The following is a 23,394-nucleotide window of genomic DNA, read 5'->3' on the forward strand; positions in this document are numbered from 1 at the left end:
CTGAAAGCTCTTGCTGGCCCTCTCCTTCCCTAGGCAGCCCTTCCACAGCCCCACAAGCACAGGCACTCGGAGCTTCCCTACCCTCGCTATCGCCAAACATGCTCTCTCTCGGCTTCGCCAGAGCCCAGCTCCGAAATGGGAAACGTCCAGCGACTGCTCCCACACCAAAGGCGCCAGGACTGAAAGCTCTTGCTGGCCCTCTCCTTCCCTAGGCAGCCCTTCCACAGCCCCACAAGCACAGGCACTCGGAGCTTCCCTACCCTCGCTAACTCCAAACATGCCTCTCTCTCGGCTTAGCCAGAGCCCAGCTCCGAAATGGGAAACGTCCTGCGACTGCTCCCACACCAAAGGCGCCAGGACTGAAAGCTCTTGCTGGCCCTCACCTTCCCTAGGCAGCCCTTCCACAGCCCCACACACTCTGGCACTCGGAGCTTCCCTACCCTCGCTATCGCCAAACATGCCTCTCTCTCGGCTTCGCCAGAGCCCAGCTCCGAAATGGGAAACGTCCAGCGACTGCTCCCACACGAAAGGCGCCAGGACTGAAAGCTCTTGCTGGCCCTCACCTTCCCTAGGCAGCCCTTCCACAGCCCCACACACTCTGACACTCGGAGCTTCCCTACCCTCGCTATCTCCAAACATGCCTCTCTCTCGGCTTCGCCAGAGCCCAGCTCCGAAATGGGAAACGTCCAGCGACTGCTCCCACACCAAAGGCGCCAGGACTGAAAGCTCTTGCTGGCCCTCACCTTCCCTAGGCAGCCCTTCCACAGCCCCACAAGCACAGGCACTCGGAGCTTCCCTACCCTCTCTATCGCCAAACATGCTCTCTCTCGGCTTCGCCAGAGCCCAGCTCCGAAATGGGAAACGTCCAGCGACTGCTCCCACACCAAAGGCGCCAGGACTGAAAGCTCTTGCTGGCCCTCACCTTCCCTAGGCAGCCCTTCCACAGCCCCACACACTCTGGCACTCGGAGCTTCCCTACCCTCGCAATCGCCAAACATGCCTCTCTCTCGGCTTCGCCAGAGCCCAGCTCCAAAATGGGAAACGTCCAGCGACTGCTCCCACACCAAAGGCGCCAGGACTGAAAGCTCTTGCTGGCCCTCTCCTTCCCTAGGCAGCCCTTCCACAGCCCCACACACTCTGGCACTCGGAGCTTCCCTACCCTCGCAATCGCCAAACATGCCTCTCTCTCGGCTTAGCCAGAGCCCAGCTCCGAAATGGGAAACGTCCAGCGACTGCTCCCACACCAAAGGCGCCAGGACTGAAAGCTCTTGCTGGCCCTCACCTTCCCTAGGCAGCCCTTCCACAGCCCCACAAGCACAGGCACTCGGAGCTTCCCTACCCTCGCTATCGCCAAACATGCCTCTCTCTCGGCTTCGCCAGAGCCCAGCTCCGAAATGGGAAACGTCCAGCGACTGCTCCCACACCAAAGGCGCCAGGACTGAAAGCTCTTGCTGGCCCTCTCCTTCCCTAGGCAGCCCTTCCACAGCCCCACAAACTCTGGCACTCAAAGTTTCCCTACCCTCGCTAACTCCAAACATGCCTCTCTCTCGGCTTCGCCAGAGCCCAGCTCCGAAATGGGAAACGTCCAGCGACTGCTCCCACACCAAAGGCGCCAGGACTGAAAGCTCTTGCTGGCCCTCACCTTCCCTAGGCAGCCCTTCCACAGCCCCACAAGCACAGACACTCAAAGTTTCCCTATCCTCGCTAACTCCAAACATGCCTCTCTCGGCTTCGCCAGAGCCCAGCTCCGAAATGGGAAACGTCCAGCGACTGCTCCCACACGAAAGGCGCCAGGACTGAAAGCTCTTGCTGGCCCTCACCTTCCCTAGGCAGCCCTTCCACAGCCCCACAAGCACAGGCACTCGGAGCTTCCCTACCCTCGCTATCGCCAAACATGCTCTCTCTCAGCTTCGCCAGAGCCCAGCTCCGAAATGGGAAACGTCCAGCGACTGCTCCCACACCAAAAGCGCCAGGACTGAAAGCTCTTGCTGGCCCTCTCCTTCCCTAGGCAGCCCTTCCACAGCCCCACACACTCTGACACTCGGAGCTTCCCTACCCTCGCTATCTCCAAACATGCCTCTCTCGGCTTCGCCAGAGCCCAGCTCCGAAATGGGAAACGTCCAGCGACTGCTCCCACACCAAAGGCGCCAGGACTGAAAGCTCTTGCTGGCCCTCACCTTCCCTAGGCAGCCCTTCCACAGCCCCACAAGCACAGGCACTCGGAGCTTCCCTACCCTCGCTATCGCCAAACATGCTCTCTCTCAGCTTCGCCAGAGCCCAGCTCCGAAATGGGAAACGTCCAGCGACTGCTCCCACACCAAAAGCGCCAGGACTGAAAGCTCTTGCTGGCCCTCTCCTTCCCTAGGCAGCCCTTCCACAGCCCCACAAACTCTGGCACTCAAAGTTTCCCTACCCTCGCTAACTCCAAACATGCCTCTCTCTCGGCTTCGCCAGAGCCCAGCTCCAAAATGGGAAACGTCCAGCGACTGCTCCCACACCAAAGGCGCCAGGACTGAAAGCTCTTGCTGGCCCTCACCTTCCCTAGGCAGCCCTTCCACAGCCCCACAAGCACAGGCACTCGGAGCTTCCCTACCCTCGCTATCTCCAAACATGCCTCTCTCGGCTTCGCAGAGCCCAGCTCCGAAATGGGAAACGTCCAGCGACTGCTCCCACACGAAAGGCGCCAGGACTGAAAGCTCTTGCTGGCCCTCTCCTTCCCTAGGCAGCCCTTCCACAGCCCCACAAGCACAGGCACTCGGAGCTTCCCTACCCTCGCTATCGCCAAACATGCTCTCTCTCGGCTTCGCCAGAGCCCAGCTCCGAAATGGGAAACGTCCAGCGACTGCTCCCACACCAAAGGCGCCAGGACTGAAAGCTCTTGCTGGCCCTCACCTTCCCTAGGCAGCCCTTCCACAGCCCCACACACTCTGGCACTCGGAGCTTCCCTACCCTCGCAATCGCCAAACATGCCTCTCTCTCGGCTTCGCCAGAGCCCAGCTCCGAAATGGGAAACGTCCAGCGACTGCTCCCACACCAAAGGCGCCAGGACTGAAAGCTCTTGCTGGCCCTCTCCTTCCCTAGGCAGCCCTTCCACAGCCCCACAAGCACAGGCACTCGGAGCTTCCCTACCCTCGCTAACTCCAAACATGCCTCTCTCTCGGCTTAGCCAGAGCCCAGCTCCGAAATGGGAAACGTCCTGCGACTGCTCCCACACCAAAGGCGCCAGGACTGAAAGCTCTTGCTGGCCCTCACCTTCCCTAGGCAGCCCTTCCACAGCCCCACACACTCTGGCACTCGGAGCTTCCCTACCCTCGCTATCGCCAAACATGCCTCTCTCTCGGCTTCGCCAGAGCCCAGCTCCGAAATGGGAAACGTCCAGCGACTGCTCCCACACCAAAGGCGCCAGGACTGAAAGCTCTTGCTGGCCCTCACCTTCCCTAGGCAGCCCTTCCACAGCCCCACACACTCTGACACTCGGAGCTTCCCTACCCTCGCTATCTCCAAACATGCCTCTCTCTCGGCTTCGCCAGAGCCCAGCTCCGAAATGGGAAACGTCCAGCGACTGCTCCCACACCAAAGGCGCCAGGACTGAAAGCTCTTGCTGGCCCTCACCTTCCCTAGGCAGCCCTTCCACAGCCCCACAAGCACAGGCACTCGGAGCTTCCCTACCCTCTCTATCGCCAAACATGCTCTCTCTCGGCTTCGCCAGAGCCCAGCTCCGAAATGGGAAACGTCCAGCGACTGCTCCCACACCAAAGGCGCCAGGACTGAAAGCTCTTGCTGGCCCTCACCTTCCCTAGGCAGCCCTTCCACAGCCCCACACACTCTGGCACTCGGAGCTTCCCTACCCTCGCAATCGCCAAACATGCCTCTCTCTCGGCTTCGCCAGAGCCCAGCTCCAAAATGGGAAACGTCCAGCGACTGCTCCCACACCAAAGGCGCCAGGACTGAAAGCTCTTGCTGGCCCTCTCCTTCCCTAGGCAGCCCTTCCACAGCCCCACACACTCTGGCACTCGGAGCTTCCCTACCCTCGCAATCGCCAAACATGCCTCTCTCTCGGCTTAGCCAGAGCCCAGCTCCGAAATGGGAAACGTCCAGCGACTGCTCCCACACCAAAGGCGCCAGGACTGAAAGCTCTTGCTGGCCCTCACCTTCCCTAGGCAGCCCTTCCACAGCCCCACAAGCACAGGCACTCGGAGCTTCCCTACCCTCGCTATCGCCAAACATGCCTCTCTCTCGGCTTCGCCAGAGCCCAGCTCCGAAATGGGAAACGTCCAGCGACTGCTCCCACACCAAAGGCGCCAGGACTGAAAGCTCTTGCTGGCCCTCTCCTTCCCTAGGCAGCCCTTCCACAGCCCCACAAACTCTGGCACTCAAAGTTTCCCTACCCTCGCTAACTCCAAACATGCCTCTCTCTCGGCTTCGCCAGAGCCCAGCTCCAAAATGGGAAACGTCCAGCGACTGCTCCCACACCAAAGGCGCCAGGACTGAAAGCTCTTGCTGGCCCTCTCCTTCCCTAGGCAGCCCTTCCACAGCCCCACAAGCACAGGCACTCGGAGCTTCCCTACCCTCGCTAACTCCAAACATGCCTCTCTCTCGGCTTCGCCAGAGCCCAGCTCCGAAATGGGAAACGTCCTGCGACTGCTCCCACACCAAAGGCGCCAGGACTGAAAGCTCTTGCTGGCCCTCTCCTTCCCTAGGCAGCCCTTCCACAGCCCCACACACTCTGGCACTCGGAGCTTCCCTACCCTCGCAATCGCCAAACATGCCTCTCTCTCGGCTTCGCCAGAGCCCAGCTCCGAAATGGGAAACGTCCAGCGACTGCTCCCACACCAAAGGCGCCAGGACTGAAAGCTCTTGCTGGCCCTCACCTTCCCTAGGCAGCCCTTCCACAGCCCCACAAGCACAGGCACTCGGAGCTTCCCTACCCTCGCTATCGCCAAACATGCCTCTCTCTCGGCTTCGCCAGAGCCCAGCTCCAAAATGGGAAACGTCCAGCGACTGCTCCCACACCAAAGGCGCCAGGACTGAAAGCTCTTGCTGGCCCTCACCTTCCCTAGGCAGCCCTTCCACAGCCCCACAAGCACAGACACTCAAAGTTTCCCTATCCTCGCTAACTCCAAACATGCCTCTCTCAGCTTCGCCAGAGCCCAGCTCCGAAATGGGAAACGTCCAGCGACTGCTCCCACACGAAAGGCGCCAGGACTGAAAGCTCTTGCTGGCCCTCACCTTCCCTAGGCAGCCCTTCCACAGCCCCACACACTCTGGCACTCGGAGCTTCCCTACCCTCGCTAACTCCAAACATGCTCTCTCTCAGCTTCGCCAGAGCCCAGCTCCAAAATGGGAAACGTCCAGCGACTGCTCCCACACCAAAGGCGCCAGGACTGAAAGCTCTTGCTGGCCCTCACCTTCCCTAGGCAGCCCTTCCACAGCCCCACAAGCACAGGCACTCGGAGCTTCCCTACCCTCGCTATCGCCAAACATGCCTCTCTCTCGGCTTCGCCAGAGCCCAGCTCCGAAATGGGAAACGTCCAGCGACTGCTCCCACACCAAAAGCGCCAGGACTGAAAGCTCTTGCTGGCCCTCTCCTTCCCTAGGCAGCCCTTCCACAGCCCCACAAACTCTGGCACTCAAAGTTTCCCTACCCTCGCTAACTCCAAACATGCCTCTCTCTCGGCTTCGCCAGAGCCCAGCTCCAAAATGGGAAACGTCCAGCGACTGCTCCCACACCAAAGGCGCCAGGACTGAAAGCTCTTGCTGGCCCTCACCTTCCCTAGGCAGCCCTTCCACAGCCCCACACACTCTGACACTCGGAGCTTCCCTACCCTCGCTATCTCCAAACATGCCTCTCTCGGCTTCGCAGAGCCCAGCTCCGAAATGGGAAACGTCCAGCGACTGCTCCCACACCAAAGGCGCCAGGACTGAAAGCTCTTGCTGGCCCTCTCCTTCCCTAGGCAGCCCTTCCACAGCCCCACAAGCATAGGCACTCGGAGCTTCCCTACCCTCGCTATCGCCAAACATGCTCTCTCTCGGCTTCGCCAGAGCCCAGCTCCGAAATGGGAAACGTCCTGCGACTGCTCCCACACCAAAGGCGCCAGGACTGAAAGCTCTTGCTGGCCCTCACCTTCCCTAGGCAGCCCTTCCACAGCCCCACACACTCTGGCACTCGGAGCTTCCCTACCCTCGCAATCGCCAAACATGCCTCTCTCTCGGCTTCGCCAGAGCCCAGCTCCGAAATGGGAAACGTCCAGCGACTGCTCCCACACCAAAGGCGCCAGGATTGAAAGCTCTTGCTGGCCCTCACCTTCCCTAGGCAGCCCTTCCACAGCCCCACAAACTCTGGCACTCAAAGTTTCCCTACCCTCGCTATCTCCAAACATGCCTCTCTCTCGGCTTCGCCAGAGCCCAGCTCCAAAATGGGAAACGTCCAGCGACTGCTCCCACACCAAAGGCGCCAGGACTGAAAGCTCTTGCTGGCCCTCTCCTTCCCTAGGCAGCCCTTCCACAGCCCCACAAGCACAGGCACTCGGAGCTTCCCTACCCTCGCTATCGCCAAACATGCTCTCTCTCGGCTTCGCCAGAGCCCAGCTCCAAAATGGGAAACGTCCAGCGACTGCTCCCACACCAAAGGCGCCAGGACTGAAAGCTCTTGCTGGCCCTCACCTTCCCTAGGCAGCCCTTCCACAGCCCCACACACTCTGACACTCGGAGCTTCCCTACCCTCGCTATCTCCAAACATGCCTCTCTCGGCTTCGCAGAGCCCAGCTCCGAAATGGGAAACGTCCAGCGACTGCTCCCACACCAAAGGCGCCAGGACTGAAAGCTCTTGCTGGCCCTCACCTTCCCTAGGCAGCCCTTCCACAGCCCCACACACTCTGGCACTCGGAGCTTCCCTACCCTCGCTATCTCCAAACATGCCTCTCTCGGCTTCGCCAGAGCCCAGCTCCGAAATGGGAAACGTCCAGCGACTGCTCCCACACCAAAGGCGCCAGGACTGAAAGCTCTTGCTGGCCCTCTCCTTCCCTAGGCAGCCCTTCCACAGCCCCACAAGCACAGGCACTCGGAGCTTCCCTACCCTCGCTATCTCCAAACATGCCTCTCTCGGCTTCGCAGAGCCCAGCTCCGAAATGGGAAACGTCCAGCGACTGCTCCCACACCAAAGGCGCCAGGACTGAAAGCTCTTGCTGGCCCTCTCCTTCCCTAGGCAGCCCTTCCACAGCCCCACACACTCTGGCACTCGGAGCTTCCCTACCCTCGCAATCGCCAAACATGCCTCTCTCTCGGCTTAGCCAGAGCCCAGCTCCGAAATGGGAAACGTCCAGCGACTGCTCCCACACCAAAGGCGCCAGGACTGAAAGCTCTTGCTGGCCCTCACCTTCCCTAGGCAGCCCTTCCACAGCCCCACAAGCACAGGCACTCGGAGCTTCCCTACCCTCGGTAACTCCAAACATGCCTCTCTCTCGGCTTAGCCAGAGCCCAGCTCCGAAATGGGAAACGTCCTGCGACTGCTCCCACACCAAAGGCGCCAGGACTGAAAGCTCTTGCTGGCCCTCACCTTCCCTAGGCAGCCCTTCCACAGCCCCACACTCTCTGGCACTCGGAGCTTCCCTACCCTCGCTATCGCCAAACATGCCTCTCTCTCTCGGCTTCGCCAGAGCCCAGCTCCGAAATGGGAAACGTCCAGCGACTGCTCCCACACCAAAGGCGCCAGGACTGAAAGCTCTTGCTGGCCCTCTCCTTCCCTAGGCAGCCCTTCCACAGCCCCACAAACTCTGGCACTCAAAGTTTCCCTACCCTCGCTAACTCCAAACATGCCTCTCTCTCGGCTTCGCCAGAGCCCAGCTCCAAAATGGGAAACGTCCAGCGACTGCTCCCACACCAAAGGCGCCAGGACTGAAAGCTCTTGCTGGCCCTCTCCTTCCCTAGGCAGCCCTTCCACAGCCCCACACACTCTGGCACTCGGAGCTTCCCTACCCTCGCTATCGCCAAACATGCTCTCTCTCGGCTTCGCCAGAGCCCAGCTCCAAAATGGGAAACGTCCAGCGACTGCTCCCACACCAAAGGCGCCAGGACTGAAAGCTCTTGCTGGCCCTCTCCTTCCCTAGGCAGCCCTTCCACAGCCCCACACACTCTGGCACTCGTAGCTTCCCTACCCTCGCTAACTCCAAACATGCCTCTCTCGGCTTCGCCAGAGCCCAGCTCCGAAATGGGAAACGTCCAGCGACTGCTCCCACACCAAAGGCGCCAGGACTGAAAGCTCTTGCTGGCCATCACCTTCCCTAGGCAGCCCTTCCACAGCCCCACAAGCACAGGCACTCGGAGCTTCCCTACCCTCGCAATCGCCAAACATGCCTCTCTCGGCTTTGCCAGAGCCCAGCTCCGAAATGGGAAACGTCCAGCGACTGCTCCCACACCAAAGGCGCCAGGATTGAAAGCTCTTCCTGGCCCTCACCTTCCCTAGGCAGCCCTTCCACAGCCCCACAAGCACAGGCACTCGGAGCTTCCCTACCCTCGCTATCTCCAAACATGCCTCTCTCTCGGCTTCGCCAGAGCCCAGCTCCGAAATGGGAAACGTCCTGCGACTGCTCCCACACCAAAGGCGCCAGGACTGAAAGCTCTTGCTGGCCCTCACCTTCCCTAGGCAGCCCTTCCACAGCCCCACACACTCTGGCACTCGGAGCTTCCCTACCCTCGCAATCGCCAAACATGCCTCTCTCGGCTTTGCCAGAGCCCAGCTCCGAAATGGGAAACGTCCAGCGACTGCTCCCACACCAAAGGCGCCAGGACTGAAAGCTCTTGCTGGCCCTCTCCTTCCCTAGGCAGCCCTTCCACAGCCCCACAAACTCTGGCACTCGGAGCTTCCCTACCCTCGCTAACTCCAAACATGCCTCTCTCTCGGCTTCGCCAGAGCCCAGCTCCGAAATGGGAAACGTCCAGCGACTGCTCCCACACCAAAGGCGCCAGGACTGAAAGCTCTTGCTGGCCCTCACCTTCCCTAGGCAGCCCTTCCACAGCCCCACAAGCACAGGCACTCGGAGCTTCCCTACCCTCGGTAACTCCAAACATGCCTCTCTCTCGGCTTCGCCAGAGCCCAGCTCCGAAATGGGAAACGTCCTGCAACTGCTCCCACACCAAAGGCGCCAGGACTGAAAGCTCTTGCTGGCCCTCACCTTCCCTAGGCAGCCCTTCCACAGCCCCACAAGCACAGACACTCAAAGTTTCCCTACCCTCGCTAACTCCAAACATGCCTCTCTCGGCTTCGCCAGAGCCCAGCTCCGAAATGGGAAACGTCCAGCGACTGCTCCCACACGAAAGGCGCCAGGACTGAAAGCTCTTGCTGGCCCTCACCTTCCCTAGGCAGCCCTTCCACAGCCCCACACACTCTGGCACTCGGAGCTTCCCTACCATCTCTATCGCCAAACATGCTCTCTCTCAGCTTCGCCAGAGCCCAGCTCCGAAAAGGGAAACGTCCAGCGACTGCTTCCACACGAAAGGCGCCAGGACTGAAAGCTCTTGCTGGCCCTCACCTTCCCTAGGCAGCCCTTCCACAGCCCCACAAGCACAGGCACTCGGAGCTTCCCTACCCTCGCTATCGCCAAACATGCCTCTCTCTCGGCTTCGCCAGAGCCCAGCTCCGAAATGGGAAACGTCCAGCGACTGCTCCCACACCAAAAGCGCCAGGACTGAAAGCTCTTGCTGGCCCTCTCCTTCCCTAGGCAGCCCTTCCACAGCCCCACAAACTCTGGCACTCAAAGTTTCCCTACCCTCGCTAACTCAAAACATGCCTCTCTCTCGGCTTCGCCAGAGCCCAGCTCCAAAATGGGAAACGTCCAGCGACTGCTCCCACACCAAAGGCGCCAGGACTGAAAGCTCTTGCTGGCCCTCTCCTTCCCTAGGCAGCCCTTCCACAGCCCCACACACTCTGACACTCGGAGCTTCCCTACCCTCGCTATCTCCAAACATGCCTCTCTCGGCTTCGCCAGAGCCCAGCTCCGAAATGGGAAACGTCCAGCGACTGCTCCCACACCAAAGGCGCCAGGACTGAAAGCTCTTGCTGGCCCTCTCCTTCCCTAGGCAGCCCTTCCACAGCCCCACAAGCACAGGCACTCGGAGCTTCCCTACCCTCGCTAACTCCAAACATTCCTCTCTCAGCTTCGCCAGAGCCCAGCTCCGAAATGGGAAACGTCCAGCGACTGCTCCCACACCAAAGGCGCCAGGACTGAAAGCTCTTGCTGGCCCTCACCTTCCCTAGGCAGCCCTTCCACAGCCCCACACACTCTGGCACTCGGAGCTTCCCTACCCTCGCAATCGCCAAACATGCCTCTCTCTCGGCTTCGCCAGAGCCCAGCTCCAAAATGGGAAACGTCCAGCGACTGCTCCCACACCAAAGGCGCCAGGATTGAAAGCTCTTGCTGGCCCTCACCTTCCCTAGGCAGCCCTTCCACAGCCCCACAAGCACAGGCACTCGGAGCTTCCCTACCCTCGCTATCTCCAAACATGCCTCTCTCTCGGCTTCGCCAGAGCCCAGCTCCGAAATGGGAAACGTCCTGTGACTGCTCCCACACCAAAGGCGCCAGGACTGAAAGCTCTTGCTGGCCCTCTCCTTCCCTAGGCAGCCCTTCCACAGCCCCACACACTCTGGCACTCGGAGCTTCCCTACCCTCGCAATCGCCAAACATGCCTCTCTCTCGGCTTAGCCAGAGCCCAGCTCCGAAATGGGAAACGTCCAGCGACTGCTCCCACACCAAAGGCGCCAGGACTGAAAGCTCTTGCTGGCCCTCACCTTCCCTAGGCAGCCCTTCCACAGCCCCACAAGCACAGGCACTCGGAGCTTCCCTACCCTCGGTAACTCCAAACATGCCTCTCTCTCGGCTTCGCCAGAGCCCAGCTCCAAAATGGGAAACGTCCAGCGACTGCTCCCACACCAAAGGCGCCAGGACTGAAAGCTCTTGCTGGCCCTCTCCTTCCCTAGGCAGCCCTTCCACAGCCCCACACACTCTGACACTCGGAGCTTCCCTACCCTCGCTATCTCCAAACATGCCTCTCTCGGCTTCGCCAGAGCCCAGCTCCGAAATGGGAAACGTCCAGCGACTGCTCCCACACCAAAGGCGCCAGGACTGAAAGCTCTTGCTGGCCCTCACCTTCCCTAGGCAGCCCTTCCACAGCCCCACACACTCTGGCACTCGGAGCTTCCCTACCCTCGCAATCGCCAAACATGCCTCTCTCGGCTTCGCCAGAGCCCAGCTCCGAAATGGGAAACGTCCAGCGACTGCTCCCACACCAAAGGCGCCAGGACTGAAAGCTCTTGCTGGCCCTCTCCTTCCCTAGGCAGCCCTTCCACAGCCCCACACACTCTGGCACTCGGAGCATCCCTACCCTCTCAATCGCCAAACATGCCTCTCTCGGCTTTGCCAGAGCCCAGCTCCGAAATGGGAAACGTCCAGCGACTGCTCCCACACCAAAGGCGCCAGGACTGAAAGCTCTTGCTGGCCCTCACCTTCCCTAGGCAGCCCTTCCACAGCCCCACACACTCTGGCACTCGGAGCTTCCCTACCCTCGCTAACTCCAAACATGCCTCTCTCTCGGCTTCGCCAGAGCCCAGCTCCGAAATGGGAAACGTCCAGCGACTGCTCCCACACGAAAGGCGCCAGGACTGAAAGCTCTTGCTGGCCCTCACCTTCCCTAGGCAGCCCTTCCACAGCCCCACAAGCACAGGCACTCGGAGCTTCCCTACCCTCGGTAACTCCAAACATGCCTCTCTCTCGGCTTCGCCAGAGCCCAGCTCCGAAATGCGAAACGTCCTGCAACTGCTCCCACACCAAAGGCGCCAGGACTGAAAGCTCTTGCTGGCCCTCACCTTCCCTAGGCAGCCCTTCCACAGCCCCACAAGCACAGACACTCAAAGTTTCCCTACCCTCGCTAACTCCAAACATGCCTCTCTCGGCTTCGCCAGAGCCCAGCTCCGAAATGGGAAACGTCCTGCGACTGCTCCCACACGAAAGGCGCCAGGACTGAAAGCTCTTGCTGGCCCTCACCTTCCCTAGGCAGCCCTTCCACAGCCCCACACACTCTGGCACTCGGAGCTTCCCTACCCTCGCTATCGCCAAACATGCCTCTCTCGGCTTCGCCAGAGCCCAGCTCCGAAAAGGGAAACGTCCAGCGACTGCTCCCACACGAAAGGCGCCAGGACTGAAAGCTCTTGCTGGCCCTCACCTTCCCTAGGCAGCCCTTCCACAGCCCCACAAGCACAGGCACTCGGAGCTTCCCTACCCTCGCTATCGCCAAACATGCCTCTCTCTCGGCTTCGCCAGAGCCCAGCTCCGAAATGGGAAACGTCCAGCGACTGCTCCCACACCAAAGGCGCCAGGACTGAAAGCTCTTGCTGGCCCTCACCTTCCCTAGGCAGCCCTTCCACAGCCCCACAAGCACAGGCACTCGGAGCTTCCCTACCCTCGCTAACTCCAAACATGCCTCTCTCTCGGCTTCGCCAGAGCCCAGCTCCGAAATGGGAAACGTCCTGCAACTGCTCCCACACCAAAGGCGCCAGGACTGAAAGCTCTTGCTGGCCCTCACCTTCCCTAGGCAGCCCTTCCACAGCCCCACAAGCACAGACACTCAAAGTTTCCCTACCCTCGCTAACTCCAAACATGCCTCTCTCGGCTTCGCCAGAGCCCAGCTCCGAAATGGGAAACGTCCTGCGACTGCTCCCACACCAAAGGCGCCAGGACTGAAAGCTCTTGCTGGCCCTCTCCTTCCCTAGGCAGCCCTTCCACAGCCCCACACACTCTGGCACTCGGAGCTTCCCTACCCTCGCAATCGCCAAACATGCCTCTCTCTCGGCTTAGCCAGAGCCCAGCTCCGAAATGGGAAACGTCCAGCGACTGCTCCCACACCAAAGGCGCCAGGACTGAAAGCTCTTGCTGGCCCTCACCTACCCTAGGCAGCCCTTCCACAGCCCCACAAGCACAGGCACTCGGAGCTTCCCTACCCTCGGTAACTCCAAACATGCCTCTCTCTCGGCTTCGCCAGAGCCCAGCTCCGAAATGGGAAACGTCCTGCGACTGCTCCCACACCAAAGGCGCCAGGACTGAAAGCTCTTGCTGGCCCTCACCTTCCCTAGGCAGCCCTTCCACAGCCCCACAAGCACAGGCACTCAAAGTTTCCCTACCCTCGCTATCGCCAAACATGCTCTCTCTCAGCTTCGCCAGAGCCCAGCTCCGAAATGGGAAACGTCCAGCGACTGCTCCCACACCAAAGGCGCCAGGACTGAAAGCTCTTGCTGGCCCTCACCTTCCCTAGGCAGCCCTTCCACAGCCCCACACACTCTGGCACTCGGAGCTTCCCTACCCTCGCTATCGCCAAACATGCCTCTCTCTCGGCTTCGCCAGAGCCCAGCTCCGAAATGGGAAACGTCCAGCGACTGCTCCCACACCAAAGGCGCCAGGACTGAAAGCTCTTGGTGGCCCTCTCCTTCCCTAGGCAGCCCTTCCACAGCCCCACAAACTCTGGCACTCGGAGCTTCCCTACCCTCGCTAATTCCAAACATGCCTCTCTCTCGGCTTCGCCAGAGCCCAGCTCCAAAATGGGAAACGTCCAGCGACTGCTCCCACACCAAAGGCGCCAGGACTGAAAGCTCTTGCTGGCCCTCTCCTTCCCTAGGCAGCCCTTCCACAGCCCCACACACTCTGACACTCGGAGCTTCCCTACCCTCGCTATCTCCAAACATGCCTCTCTCGGCTTCGCCAGAGCCCAGCTCCGAAATGGGAAACGTCCAGCGACTGCTCCCACACCAAAGGCGCCAGGACTGAAAGCTCTTGCTGGCCCTCACCTTCCCTAGGCAGCCCTTCCACAGCCCCACAAGCACAGGCACTCGGAGCTTCCCTACCCTCGCTATCGCCAAACATGCTCTCTCTCGGCTTCGCCAGAGCCCAGCTCCGAAATGGGAAACGTCCTGCGACTGCTCCCACACCAAAGGCGCCAGGACTGAAAGCTCTTGCTGGCCCTCACCTTCCCTAGGCAGCCCTTCCACAGCCCCACACACTCTGGCACTCGGAGCTTCCCTACCCTCGCTAACTCCAAACATGCCTCTCTCGGCTTCGCCAGAGCCCAGCTCCGAAATGGGAAACGTCCAGCGACTGCTCCCACACCAAAGGCGCCAGGACTGAAAGCTCTTGCTGGCCCTCACCTTCCCTAGGCAGCCCTTCCACAGCCCCACACACTCTGGCACTCGGAGCTTCCCTACCCTCGCTAACTCCAAACATGCCTCTCTCGGCTTCGCCAGAGCCCAGCTCCGAAATGGGAAACGTCCAGCGACTGCTCCCACACCAAAGGCGCCAGGACTGAAAGCTCTTGCTGGCCCTCTCCTTCCCTAGGCAGCCCTTCCACAGCCCCACACACTCTGGCACTCGGAGCTTCCCTACCCTCGCTAACTCCAAACATGCCTCTCTCGGCTTCGCCAGAGCCCAGCTCCGAAATGGGAAACGTCCAGCGACTGCTCCCACACCAAAGGCGCCAGGACTGAAAGCTCTTGCTGGCCCTCTCCTTCCCTAGGCAGCCCTTCCACAGCCCCACACACTCTGGCACTCGGAGCTTCCCTACCCTCGCAATCGCCAAACATGCCTCTCTCTCGGCTTAGCCAGAGCCCAGCTCCGAAATGGGAAACGTCCAGCGACTGCTCCCACACCAAAGGCGCCAGGACTGAAAGCTGTTGCTGGCCCTCACCTTCCCTAGGCAGCCCTTCCACAGCCCCACAAGCACAGGCACTCGGAGCTTCCCTACCCTCGGTAACTCCAAACATGCCTCTCTCTCGGCTTCGCCAGAGCCCAGCTCCGAAATGGGAAACGTCCTGCGACTGCTCCCACACCAAAGGCGCCAGGACTGAAAGCTCTTGCTGGCCCTCACCTTCCCTAGGCAGCCCTTCCACAGCCCCACAAGCACAGACACTCAAAGTTTCCCTACCCTCGCTATCGCCAAACATGCTCTCTCTAGGCTTCGCCAGAGCCCAGCTCCGAAATGGGAAACGTCCAGCGACTGCTCCCACACCAAAGGCGCCAGGACTGAAAGCTCTTGCTGGCCCTCTCCTTCCCTAGGCAGCCCTTCCACAGCCCCACAAACTCTGGCACTCATAGTTTCCCTACCCTCGCTAACTCCAAACATGCCTCTCTCTCGGCTTCGCCAGAGCCCAGCTCCAAAATGGGAAACGTCCAGCGACTGCTCCCACACCAAAGGCGCCAGGACTGAAAGCTCTTGCTGGCCCTCTCCTTCCCTAGGCAGCCCTTCCACAGCCCCACACACTCTGACACTCGGAGCTTCCCTACCCTCGCTATCTCCAAACATGCCTCTCTCGGCTTCGCCAGAGCCCAGCTCCGAAATGGGAAACGTCCTGCGACTGCTCCCACACCAAAGGCGCCAGGACTGAAAGCTCTTGCTGGCCCTCACCTTCCCTAGGCAGCCCTTCCACAGCCCCACAAGCACAGGCACTCGGAGCTTCCCTACCCTCGCTATCGCCAAACATGCTCTCTCTCGGCTTCGCCAGAGCCCAGCTCCAAAATGGGAAACGTCCAGCGACTGCTCCCACACCAAAGGCACCAGGACTGAAAGCTCTTGCTGGCCCTCACCTTCCCTAGGCAGCCCTTCCACAGCCCCACACACTCTGGCACTCGGAGCTTCCCTACCCTCGCTAACTCCAAACATGCCTCTCTCGGCTTCGCCAGAGCCCAGCTCCGAAATGGGAAACGTCCAGCGACTGCTCCCACACCAAAGGCGCCAGGACTGAAAGCTCTTGCTGGCCCTCTCCTTCCCTAGGCAGCCCTTCCACAGCCCCACACACTCTGGCACTCGGAGCTTCCCTACCCTCGCAATCGCCAAACATGCCTCTCTCGGCTTTGCCAGAGCCCAGCTCCGAAATGGGAAACGTCCTGCGACTGCTCCCACACCAAAGGCGCCAGGACTGAAAGCTCTTGCTGGCCCTCACCTTCCCTAGGCAGCCCTTCCACAGCCCCACACACTCTGGCACTCGGAGCTTCCCTACCCTCGCTAACTCCAAACATGCCTCTCTCTCGGCTTCGCCAGAGCCCAGCTCCGAAATGGGAAACGTCCTGCGACTGCTCCCACACCAAAGGCGCCAGGACTGAAAGCTCTTGCTGGCCCTCACCTTCCCTAGGCAGCCCTTCCACAGCCCCACAAGCACAGGCACTCGGAGCTTCCCTACCCTCGGTAACTCCAAACATGCCTCTCTCTCGGCTTCGCCAGAGCCCAGCTCCGAAATGGGAAACGTCCAGCGACTGCTCCCACACCAAAGGCGCCAGGACTGAAAGCTCTTGCTGGCCCTCACCTTCCCTAGGCAGCCCTTCCACAGCCCCACAAGCACAGACACTCAAAGTTTCCCTACCCTCGCTAACTCCAAACATGCCTCTCTCGGCTTCGCCAGAGCCCAGCTCCGAAATGGGAAACGTCCAGCGACTGCTCCCACACCAAAGGCGCCAGGACTGAAAGCTCTTGCTGGCCCTCACCTTCCCTAGGCAGCCCTTCCACAGCCCCACACACTCTGGCACTCGGAGCTTCCCTACCCTCGCTATCGCCAAACATGCTCTCTCTCAGCTTCGCCAGAGCCCAGCTCCGAAAAGGGAAACGTCCAGCGACTGCTCCCACACCAAAGGCGCCAGGACTGAAAGCTCTTGCTGGCCCTCACCTTCCCTAGGCAGCCCTTCCACAGCCCCACAAACTCTGGCACTCGGACCTTCCCTACCCTCGCTATCGCCAAACATGCTCTCTCTCGGCTTCGCCAGAGCCCAGCTCCGAAATGGGAAACGTCCAGCGACTGCTCCCACACCAAAGGCGCCAGGACTGAAAGCTCTTGCTGGCCCTCTCCTTCCCTAGGCAGCCCTTCCACAGCCCCACAAACTCTGGCACTCAAAGTTTCCCTACCCTCGCTAACTCCAAACATGCCTCTCTCTCGGCTTCGCCAGAGCCCAGCACCGAAATGGGAAACGTCCAGCGACTGCTCCCACACCAAAGGCGCCAGGACTGAAAGCTCTTGCTGGCCCTCACCTTCCCTAGGCAGCCCTTCCACAGCCCCACACACTCTGACACTCGGAGCTTCCCTACCCTCGCTATCTCCAAACATGCCTCTCTCGGCTTCGCCAGAGCCCAGCTCCGAAATGGGAAACGTCCAGCGACTGCTCCCACACGAAAGGCGCCAGGACTGAAAGCTCTTGCTGGCCTTCACCTTCCCTAGGCAGCCCTTCCACAGCCCCACAAGCACAGGCACTCGGAGCTTCCCTACCCTCGCTAACTCCAAACATGCTCTCTCTCAGCTTCGCCAGAGCCCAGCTCCGAAATGGGAAACGTCCAGCGACTGCTCCCACACCAAAGGCGCCAGGACTGAAAGCTCTTACTGGCCCTCTCCTTCCCTAGGCAGCCCTTCCACAGCCCCACAAGCACAGGCACTCGGAGCTTCCCTACCCTCTCTATCGCCAAACATGCTCTCTCTCGGCTTCGCCAGAGCCCAGCTCCAAAATGGGAAACGTCCAGCGACTGCTCCCACACGAAAGGCGCCAGGACTGAAAGCTCTTGCTGGCCCTCACCTTCCCTAGGCAGCCCTTCCACAGCCCCACACACTCTGGCACTCGGAGCTTCCCTACCCTCGCTATCTCCAAACATGCCTCTCTCGGCTTTGCCAGAGCCCAGCTCCGAAATGGGAAACGTCCAGCGACTGCTCCCACACCAAAGGCGCCAGGACTGAAAGCTCTTGCTGGCCCTCACCTTCCCTAGGCAGCCCTTCCACAGGCCCACAAACTCTGGCACTCGGAGCTACTCTGCCCTAGCTATTTCCAAACATGCTCTCTCTCGGCTTCGCCAGAGCCCAGCTCCGAAATGGGAAACGTCCAGCGACTGCTCCCACACCAAAGGCGCCAGGACTGAAAGCTCTTGCTGGCCCTCTCCTTCCCTAGGCAGCCCTTCCACAGCCCCACAAACTCTGGCACTCATAGTTTCCCTACCCTCGCTAACTCCAAACATGCCTCTCTCTCGGCTTCGCCAGAGCCCAGCTCCAAAATGGGAAACGTCCAGCGACTGCTCCCACACCAAAGGCGCCAGGACTGAAAGCTCTTGCTGGCCCTCTCCTTCCCTAGGCAGCCCTTCCACAGCCCCACACACTCTGACACTCGGAGCTTCCCTACCCTCGCTATCTCCAAACATGCCTCTCTCGGCTTCGCCAGAGCCCAGCTCCGAAATGGGAAACGTCCAGCGACTGCTCCCACACCAAAGGCGCCAGGACTGAAAGCTCTTGCTGGCCCTCTCCTTCCCTAGGCAGCCCTTCCACAGCCCCACAAGCACAGGCACTCAAAGTTTCCCTACCCTCGCAATCGCCAAACATGCCTCTCTCGGCTTTGCCAGAGCCCAGCTCCAAAATGGGAAACGTCCAGCGACTGCTCCCACACCAAAGGCGCCAGGACTGAAAGCTCTTGCTGGCCATCACCTTCCCTAGGCAGCCCTTCCACAGCCCCACACACTCTGGCACTCGGAGCTTCCCTACCCTCGCTATCGCCAAACATGCCTCTCTCGGCTTTGCCAGAGCCCAGCTCCAAAATGGGAAACGTCCAGCGACTGCTCCCACACCAAAGGCGCCAGGATTGAAAGCTCTTGCTGGCCCTCACCTTCCCTAGGCAGCCCTTCCACAGCCCCACAAGCACAGGCACTCGGAGCTTCCCTATCCTCGCTATCTCCAAACATGCCTCTCTCTCGGCTTCGCCAGAGCCCAGCTCCGAAATGGGAAACGTCCTGCGACTGCTCCCACACCAAAGGCGCCAGGACTGAAAGCTCTTGCTGGCCCTCACCTTCCCTAGGCAGCCCTTCCACAGCCCCAAAAACTCTGGCACTCGGAGCTTCCCTACCCTCGCTATCTGCAAACATGCCTCTCTCAGCTTCGCCAGAGCCCAGCTCCGAAATGGGAAACGTCCAGCGACTGCTCCCACACCAAAGGCGCCAGGACTGAAAGCTCTTGCTGGCCCTCACCTTCCCTAGGCAGCCCTTCCACAGCCCCACAAACTCTGGCACTCGGAGCTTCCCTACCCTCGCTAACTCCAAACATGCCTCTCTCTCGGCTTCGCCAGAGCCCAGCTCCGAAATGGGAAACGTCCTGCGACTGCTCCCACACCAAAGGCGCCAGGACTGAAAGCTCTTGCTGGCCCTCTCCTTCCCTAGGCAGCCCTTCCACAGCCCCACAAACTCTGGCACTCGGAGCTTCCCTACCCTCGCTATCGCCAAACATGCTCTCTCTCAGCTTCGCCAGAGCCCAGCTCCGAAATGGGAAACGTCCAGCGACTGCTCCCACACCAAAGGCGCCAGGACTGAAAGCTCTTGCTGGCCCTCACCTTCCCTAGGCAGCCCTTACACAGCCCCACAAGCACAGGCACTCGGAGCTTCCCTACCCTCGCTAACTCCAAACATGCTCTCTCTCAGCTTCGCCAGAGCCCAGCTCCGAAATGGGAAACGTCCAGCGACTGCTCCCACACGAAAGACGCCAGGACTGAAAGCTCTTGCTGGCCCTCACCTTCCCTAGGCAGCCCTTCCACAGCCCCACAAGCACAGGCACTCGGAGCTTCCCTACCCTCGCTAACTCCAAACATGCTCTCTCTCGGCTTCGCCAGAGCCCAGCTCCGAAATGGGAAACGTCCAGCGACTGCTCCCACACCAAAGGCGCCAGGACTGAAAGCTCTTGCTGGCCCTCTCCTTCCCTAGGCAGCCCTTCCACAGCCCCACAAACTCTGGCACTCAAAGTTTCCCTACCCTCGCTAACTCCAAACATGCCTCTCTCTCGGCTTCGCCAGAGCCCAGCACCGAAATGGGAAACGTCCAGTGACTGCTCCCACACCAAAGGCGCCAGGACTGAAAGCTCTTGCTGGCCCTCACCTTCCCTAGGCAGCCCTTCCACAGCCCCACAAACTCTGGCACTCGGAGCTTCCCTACCCTCGCTATAGCCAAACATGCCTCTCTCGGCTTCGCCAGAGCCCAGCTCCGAAATGGGAAACGTCCAGCGACTGCTCCCACACCAAAGGCGCCAGGACTGAAAGCTCTTGCTGGCCCTCACCTTCCCTAGGCAGCCCTTCCACAGCCCCACAAGCACAGGCACTCGGAGCTTCCCTACCCTCGCTAACTCCAAACATGCTCTCTCTCAGCTTCGCCAGAGCCCAGCTCCGAAATGGGAAACATCCAGCGACTGCTCCCACACCAAAGGCGCCAGGACTGAAAGCTCTTACTGGCCCTCTCCTTCCCTAGGCAGCCCTTCCACAGCCCCACAAGCACAGGCACTCGGAGCTTCCCTACCCTCGCTATCTCCAAACATGCCTCTCTCAGCTTCGCCAGAGCCCAGCTCCGAAATGGGAAACGTCCAGCGACTGCTCCCACACGAAAGGCACCAGGACTGAAAGCTCTTGCTGGCCCTCACCTTCCCTAGGCAGCCCTTCCACAGCCCCACACACTCTGGCACTCGGAGCTTCCCTACCCTCGCTATCTCCAAACATGCCTCTCTCGGCTTTGCCAGAGCCCAGCTCCGAAATGGGAAACGTCCAGCGACTGCTCCCACACCAAAGGCGCCAGGATTGAAAGCTCTTGCTGGCCCTCACCTTCCCTAGGCAGCCCTTCCACAGCCCCACAAGCACAGGCACTCGGAGCTTCCCTACCCTCGGTAACTCCAAACATGCCTCTCTCTCGGCTTCGCCAGAGCCCAGCTCCGAAATGGGAAACGTCCAGCGACTGCTCCCACACCAAAGGCGCCAGGACTGAAAGCTCTTGCTGGCCCTCACCTTCCCTAGGCAGCCCTTCCACAGCCCCACAAACTCTGGCACTCGGAGCTTCCCTACCCTCGCTATCTCCAAACATGCCTCTCTCAGCTTCGCCAGAGCCCAGCTACGAAATGGGAAACGTCCAGCGACTGCTCCCACACCAAAGGCGCCAGGACTGAAAGCTCTTGCTGGCCCTCTCCTTCCCTAGGCAGCCCTTCCACAGCCCCACAAACTCTGGCACTCGGAGCTTCCCTACCCTCGCTAACTCCAAACATGCCTCTCTCTCGGCTTCGCCAGAGCCCAGCTCCAAAATGGGAAACGTCCAGCGACTGCTCCCACACCAAAGGCGCCAGGACTGAAAGCTCTTGCTGGCCCTCACCTTCCCTAGGCAGCCCTTCCACAGCCCCACAAGCACAGGCACTCGGAGCTTCCCTACCCTCGCTAACTCCAAACATGCCTCTCTCAGCTTCGCCAGAGCCCAGCTCCGAAATGGGAAACGTCCTGCGACTGCTCCCACACCAAAGGCGCCAGGACTGAAAGCTCTTGCTGGCCCTCTCCTTCCCTAGCCAGCCCTTCCACAGCCCCACAAACTCTGGCACTCGGAGCTTCCCTACCCTCGCTATCGCCAAACATGCTCTCTCTCAGCTTCGCCAGAGCCCAGCTCCGAAATGGGAAACGTCCAGCGACTGCTCCCACACCAAAGGCGCCAGGACTGAAAGCTCTTGCTGGCCCTCACCTTCCCTAGGCAGCCCTTCCACAGCCCCACAAGCACAGGCACTCGGAGCTTCCCTACCCTCGCTAACTCCAAACATGCTCTCTCTCAGCTTCGCCAGAGCCCAGCTCCGAAATGGGAAACGTCCAGCGACTGCTCCCACACGAAAGACGCCAGGACTGAAAGCTCTTGCTGGCCCTCACCTTCCCTAGGCAGCCCTTCCACAGCCCCACACACTCTGGCACTCGGAGCTTCCCTACCCTCACTATCGCTAAACATGCCTCTCTCTCGGCTTCGCCAGAGCCCAGCTCCGAAATGGGAAACGTCCAGCGACTGCTCCCACACCAAAGGCGCCAGGACTGAAAGCTCTTGCTGGCCCTCTCCTTCCCTAGGCAGCCCTTCCACAGCCCCACACACTCTGACACTCGGAGCTTCCCTACCCTCGCTATCTCCAAACATGCCTCTCTCGGCTTCGCCAGAGCCCAGCTCCGAAATGGGAAACGTCCAGCGACTGCTCCCACACGAAAGGCGCCAGGACTGAAAGCTCTTGCTGGCCCTCACCTTCCCTAGGCAGCCCTTCCACAGCCCCACAAGCACAGGCACTCGGAGCTTCCCTACCCTCGCTATCTCCAAACATGCCTCTCTCTCAGCTTCGCCAGAGCCCAGCTCCGAAATGGGAAACATCCAGCGACTGCTCCCACACCAAAGGCGCCAGGACTGAAAGCTCTTACTGGCCCTCTCCTTCCCTAGGCAGCCCTTCCACAGCCCCACAAACTCTGGCACTCGGAGCTACTCTGCCCTAGCTATTTCCAAACATGCTCTCTCTCGGCTTCGCCAGAGCCCAGCTCCGAAATGGGAAACGTCCTGCGACTGCTCCCACACCAAAGGCGCCAGGACTGAAAGCTCTTGCTGGCCCTCTCCTTCCCTAGGCAGCCCTTCCACAGCCCCAAACTCTCTGGTACTCGGAGCTTCCCTACCCTCGCTATCTCCAAACATGCTCTCTCTCAGCTTCGCCAGAGCCCAGCTCCGAAATGGGAAACGTCCAGCGACTGCTCCCACACCAAAGGCGCCAGGACTGAAAGCTCTTGCTGGCCCTCACCTTCCCTAGGCAGCCCTTCCACAGCCCCACAAGCACAGGCACTCGGACCTTCCCTACCCTCGCTAACTCCAAACATGCCTCTCTCAGCTTCGCCAGAGCCCAGCTCCGAAATGGGAAACGTCCTGCGACTGCTCCCACACCAAAGGCGCCAGGACTGAAAGCTCTTGCTGGCCCTCTCCTTCCCTAGCCAGCCCTTCCACAGCCCCACAAACTCTGGCACTCGGAGCTTCCCTACCCTCGCTATCGCCAAACATGCTCTCTCTCAGCTTCGCCAGAGCCCAGCTCCGAAATGGGAAACGTCCAGCGACTGCTCCCACACCAAAGGCGCCAGGACTGAAAGCTCTTGCTGGCCCTCACCTTCCCTAGGCAGCCCTTCCACAGCCCCACAAGCACAGGCACTCGGAGCTTCCCTACCCTCGCTAACTCCAAACATGCTCTCTCTCAGCTTCGCCAGAGCCCAGCTCCGAAATGGGAAACGTCCAGCGACTGCTCCCACACGAAAGACGCCAGGACTGAAAGCTCTTGCTGGCCCTCACCTTCCCTAGGCAGCCCTTCCACAGCCCCACAAGCACAGGCACTCGGAGCTTCCCTACCCTCGCTATCGCCAAACATGCTCCCTCTCGGCTTCGCCAGAGCCCAGCTCCGAAATGGGAAACGTCCAGCGACTGCTCCCACACCAAAGGCGCCAGGACTGAAAGCTCTTGCTGGCCCTCTCCTTCCCTAGGCAGCCCTTCCACAGCCCCACACACTCTGACACTCGGAGCTTCCCTACCCTCGCTATCTCCAAACATGCCTCTCTC

This window comes from Aptenodytes patagonicus, chromosome 5, assembly GCF_965638725.1.
Source record: "Aptenodytes patagonicus chromosome 5, bAptPat1.pri.cur, whole genome shotgun sequence".
Classification (NCBI taxonomy): domain Eukaryota; kingdom Metazoa; phylum Chordata; class Aves; order Sphenisciformes; family Spheniscidae; genus Aptenodytes; species Aptenodytes patagonicus.